This window comes from Anopheles moucheti, chromosome 3, assembly GCF_943734755.1.
Source record: "Anopheles moucheti chromosome 3, idAnoMoucSN_F20_07, whole genome shotgun sequence".
Classification (NCBI taxonomy): Eukaryota; Metazoa; Arthropoda; class Insecta; order Diptera; family Culicidae; genus Anopheles; species Anopheles moucheti.
Genome location: NC_069141.1, coordinates 35,473,402 through 35,479,687, shown reverse-complemented (window position 1 = coordinate 35,479,687; position 6,286 = coordinate 35,473,402).

The window sequence follows — 6,286 nt, the reverse complement described above, 5'->3', positions numbered from 1 at the left end:
GGACAAGATGGCGGACAAGATGGCGAACAAGATGGCGGCCAAGATGGCGGCCAAGATGGCGGACAAGATGGCGGACAAGATGGCGGCCAAGAGTGCGGACAAGATGGCGGACACAAGATGGCGACAAGATGGCGGACAAGATGGCGGACAAGATGGCGGACGAGATGGCGGACACAAGATGACGGACAAGATGGCGGACAAGATGGCGGCCAAGATGGCGGACAAGATGGCGGACAAGATGGCGGACAAGATGGCGGACAAGATGGCGGACAAGATGGCGGACAAGATGTCGAACAAAATGGCGGACAAGATGGCGGCCAAGATGGCGGACAAGATGGCGGACAAGATGGCGAACAAGATGGCGGCCAAGATGGCGGACAAGATGGCGGACAAGATGGCGGACAAGATGGCGGCCAAGAGTGCGGACAAGATGGCGGACACAAGATGGCGACAAGATGGCGGACAAGATGGCGGACAAGATGGCGGACAAGATGGCGGACAAGATGGCGGACAAGATGGCGGACAAGATGGCGGACAAGATGGCGGACAAGATGGCGGACAAAATGGCGGACAAGATGGCGGCCAAGATGGCGGACAAGATGGCGGACAAGATGGCGAACAAGATGGCGGCCAAGATGGCGGACAAGATGGCGGACAAGATGGCGGACAAGATGGCGGCCAAGAGTGCGGACAAGATGGCGGACACAAGATGGCGACAAGATGGCGGACAAGATGGCGGACAAGATGGCGGACGAGATGGCGGACACAAGATGACGGACAAGATGGCGGACAAGATGGCGGCCAAGATGGCGGACAAGATGGCGGACAAGATGGCGGACAAGATGGCGGACAAGATGGCGGACAAGATGGCGGACAAGATGTCGAACAAAATGGCGGCCAAGATGGCGGACAAGATGGCGGACAAGATGGCGGACAAGATGGCGGCCAAGATGGCGGACAAGATGGCGGCCAAGAGTGCGGACAAGATGGCGGACACAAGATGGCGGACAAGATGGCGGACAAGATGGCGGACAAGATGGCGGACGAGATGGCGGACACAAGATGACGGACAAGATGGCGGACAAGATGGCGGACAAGATGGCGGACAAGATGTCGAACAAAATGGCGGCCAAGATGGCGGACAAGATGGCGGACAAGATGGCGGACAAGATGGCGGCCAAGATGGCGGCCAAGATGGCGGACAATATGGCGGACAAGATGGCGGACAAGATGGCGAACACAAGATGGCGGACAAGATGGCGGACAAGATGGCGGACAAGATGGCGGACAAGATGGCGAACAAGTTGACGGACAAGATGGCGGACAAAATGGCGGACAAGATGGCGGACACAAGATGGCGGATACAAGATGGCGGACGCAAGAAGGCCGGCAAGATGGTGCACAAGATGGCGGCCAAGATGGCGGACAAGATGGCGGACAAGATGGCGGACAAGATGGCGGCCAAGATGGCGGCCAAGATGGCGGACAAGATGGCGGACAAGATGGCGGACAAGATGGCGGACACAAGATGACGGACAAGATGGCGGCCAAGATGGCGGCCAAGATGGCGGCGAAGATGGCGGACATAAGATGGCGGACAAGATGGCGGACAAAATGGCGGACAAGATGGCGGCCAAGATCGATTGGAAACTGTACCTTGGGCGAAAAAATCGTAGAAGGCGTTGGACTAATCACGAATCATAAATGTACGTAAATCGTAGATAATGTGATCCAAGTAGTGGCGTTATAGTTCTCCTTAGCTCATTCAAATGTTTATATATAGACTAGCTTAACGGCCCGGTTTCAGGGCTACGCAATAAAACTCTGAGTTGTACGCATGGAACTTTGTTTTCGATACTTTGCTGATGTTTGTTTGATCATGAAGGTAGTCTTTCAACTCAAAAAAATGACTTGATTTTAGTTTTCAAATGCTAAAAGCTATGCAAATCTAACCGGTTGTGCATAACACAAATTATTATTATTATTAAATAAAATTTGCGTTGTTTGCTTAATGGGATACACAATGTTAAACAATGCACCAACTAACAAATAAATAAAAGAATCGAAATTCACAACTTAGTAACTCGCTCATTCTGTATTGCAAATCGTACTGGACTATATTCCTGTTATCAAGACTCGGATTACAAGTTACGGTGGTGAACATATCTGGTTTGCCCAAAAGCACAAACAATGATCATTGAATTTAGATACTGTGTCCTCATGTATCCGCTGCAACTGAGTGTTGCATGGCGAATATCCCGGAAGCACTGCGAGCGAACCAATTCGATGGCAAAGTCCTCCTTGGATGCTGTAGTTGTAAATTCCACCACGGGCTGCTTCTCGAAGTTGGCGCACGTATGATTGTAGCTCCATTTAGAAGAGTACATATACCGTGGTAACTGGTGTTGGTGGTGATATAGCCGGTTCCGATATTGTATTCGAAGATGGTGATGACCCTGGCGGACCATTTGAAGAAGATGATCAGGGGCGGCCCAGCGGCGGATCAAACGGCAGGCGGAGTAGGACCCTTCTTACTGCGCTTTTCGCCTTGTCTCATTTCAAGTCCCCTCAATGTTCCCCTTCCCTCCTGCATCGTTTTTAAAATTAGAGGCCCCAACTATAATTCCGCCCTGGGCCTCCAAGGGGATTGATCCTCCACTGGGATGTATGAATCTTCGAAATAGACATTCAGATTCATTCATTCAGTTCAAAAGATTCATTCAGATTCATGGATATGAATCACATACACAGCACACAACACAATGCCTTCTACTGGGACTTTAGCGACTAGCAAAGCCTATTTGAGGCTAGTTTGATCAAAAATGAAAGCGCGATGCATCAGCTTTGCATAGCTTCGATATATAGTTTATGTGCCAACCTGGAACCTTTTTTTATCACCCTTTAACAACCTGCCATACTTGGCTATCTATGACTTTATTTACCCGTAGCTGGATAGTCAGTCCTGCGTGCGAAGGATTGGTCCGGATGGGATTATGGTCCGGTCCGTTCGGGTGAAGACCGGCACTGCTACCATCATGCTTCCTGGCCGCCCCAATCTGGAACCTTAACCCACACGAAATTATTCGTGTATCTCTTTTTCCGCAGTCCTCGTATCATGTTGTGTATATAATAACCGGAGTCGTCTCGATACCTTGTCTGTTGAAATAATTTAAATGTGTCAAAATCTGCAAATCAATATTCAAAAATTAGTTTATCTCATCTCTATCCAGCATCAGGCAACATATTTAGAGCAATTTCTGTAATTGTCATTATTTAAGTATTAAAAAACTTCATGAATATGATTATAAATTTATCAAATAATAACACATTGGAAGCAAAATTCTACTTAACTTAACCTTGTAAATGTTTCCGCCTATTCAGCCGAGCAACATTTACAACCAACAAAAAAAGTTCCACAGAAACAGCATCAGACAACAGAAGAGGTTGTCTATTGCAAAAGTTGGCTAATTGCTAACCCCCTACAGCCCTAACCGTTCAGCCCGTTGCCGTTCTGTCCATCCGATCCGAGGGGTTTCCGTATCTTCGAAACATGATGTCAAAAATAATTATACGATTTAAGCAATATGCACTGCCGCAAACATCCAATGACCCACGGAGATGCCCCAATGTCTGAGCTTTTGAAACGATAATGATTTTATAATATTCATAATAATGGGTGACGGTTTTCAGGCCCAAGCATGATGAGCAAAGTGCAAAACGAAAACGAAAGTCGTCGGACGATCGTTGTTTTTTTTTTTTTTTTTGTTGCCGTATGTTCCTTTTTCTGGCCCTTTTTGGGGCTTTTAGGTTTATTTATCTTGCTGGTGTTAGACAGAAAACGCTTGAAGGGGTTTTCGCGTTCTTAGAGCGTTCTAGAAAGAGGATCTTTGAGGATGCGACTTCGAGTGACAGAGGGGTTATTTTTTTGGGGCCCAATTGTGCAGCCGTTTGAAACCTTAGGCTGATGTTTGAAGCGAGCCTATGATTTTTGCTTCATTTTTGACTGATCAAATGCACACAACTTGCAGTGGCTGCCGTGGTCTCGGTAAGATAAAATTGCAAGAATCGTAAGAGTGCAAAAAACACACACACACTAAGAAGAACGATGGTGTGCAATTGCATCACAGTTCGGGCGCACATTATTTTGTCAGTGCTGCTGTAAAAAGCAAACAGCCGGAACCGATAGCCGGTGCCGGTGTGATTGGCTTCAGCGCTAAGGGATGATTCGGCCACGGAAGCAGAAAGGACAAACTTTTGCTCACGAACACACACACACAAACCCCCAACAAAAAAACGCCACTGCGAATGTAATAATTAAAGTGTCGTCTTCGTTGAAATAAAACTTATCCCATTTCAAAAACCCTCAAGGCCACCACCTGTCTCCCGGTGCGCCGCACCATTCCGGGGGACGCTGGATGCAGGAAAAGTTTTCGGCAAAATTGCAGCAAAATTTTAATTTCATGCTTGTTGACTGCACATGCTGCTACCGTTTCACCGGGGGCAGAGGGAAAACCCCGGCAACGAAGGTGCCGGTGCACGCAAAACTTGCAAACCCTTGCGAACCAGGAGCGCAAATGAACATGCATAAATTTCTTCCGTTGCAGAAAGTGATAAGATTAATTTCTTCAGCCGTCACACGGCCCCAAACCTCCCCCACTGTCCGGACGTTTTCCCACCCCTTTACAGGCAATCGCTTTCGTTTGGGGATGAGTTCTAGCGTACTGCTAGTGCTCCTGGGAGAAACGATCCTCATTTGATCAGATTGGGAAATGAGAAATTAAAAAAGGGATAAATTTAAAGCTAACGGTTCGGTAAAGTTTTGCAAGATATGTTGTCTTTTGCCAGCACCTTTTCCTGTTGTTTGCCGTAACTGTTTCATTCCCATGGCCGTTTGCTGCATGACAAAACAAAAAAATACACTAGCGCAGCACAAGGGAAATTTTCGAAATTGTCACTATTGCTGATGGTCGTTAAAACTATTTTATGATAGCGTTTTGCCGGAGCCGTTTACTCGATGTTTTCGGCAAACGGTCCCACGACCTGTCCAATGGCGGTCACACGGATGACCGGCCAACCGACGTCCATTCGGTTCGTGGAAATCTCGCATTTAATTACCACGAACGCTTAGTAGCGTTACTTCATAACATATCCGAATAGCCTTCCGATTGACCAATCGATCCATTAGAAAAGACGGTGAGCCTGTAAACCCAAACCGGGCGTTTATCTTGTGGATTTCCCAGCCACGTAACCGGCCATCGCTAACCCTATCGTCCGTATCCATCGTTGACCGTTTTTCGGCACAGATGATCTGATGTATTCTGAAGGCTTTTGAATGGTTATGTTTATTTTTTACTACCATCTTGCGATCGCCGCGCACAAATGGCCTCGGCCGGGATAGGAAATTGTAGCTTAATTTTATTTTTCGCTGAAAACCTTTCCAGCCCTTGCACGTACACGCGGCCGGACGGTATGACGGAAACCCGGTGCGCTGGACAATTTTGTATTGGTTTAACCGCGCCCGGACGCTGGACGGACGCCGTAATATTAGATACCAATAAAAATCGCATCGATGTTTCGATAATCTCGTCAAATCGGAGCTTCAAACGGGCGATAGTTCCTCAAAATAATTAAGTTCCTTTCCGGAGAGTTCGTCGGTTTTTCGTCGTTCGTACGTTCCCAGCGATCGCAGTCGAGTGTCTGCCTTGGTGTTCCTTATACGGTGGGAACAGCTTACTCAAGTCGGAGTCGTTTTGATTGACGATTGCCGACACACACATACACACACTCGCACACGTATCACGGACGTGTCATCGTCGATCCGTCCACCGTCCCGGGAGGAGGGAGTTTGTTGGTTTTGAATATATTAGCTAATAAATTTCGTCAAGCGACGAACCTTTTTCTTTGACGATTTCTTCATACTGTTCCTGTCCTGCCCAAACCATCCCCGACGGTTTGGGGTACCCCAACAGAAACAGAAAGCTCCACCAAAGCGACACCAAAGACACTTCGTTGAAGTACTTTTTTGATATTCTTCAAACGTTTCCATAAAAAAAGAGCGCTTCAAACGCTTCCCCAGCTCCCAACATCACCGACGTGCCAGGCTGTGACTGGAATGGTGGATTCAATAAATTTCCCGTTTATAAGAAAAAATCATAAAAACTGAACGTTTCTGACTACAAATGGAACGCCCCGAACCGACCGATAGTGCGAGCGAAATGCGGTGCGTGTGAGTGACAAATGTGACCTTCAGGTGTTGGGAGCGACCGAAGAAGATCGGATCGCCGAT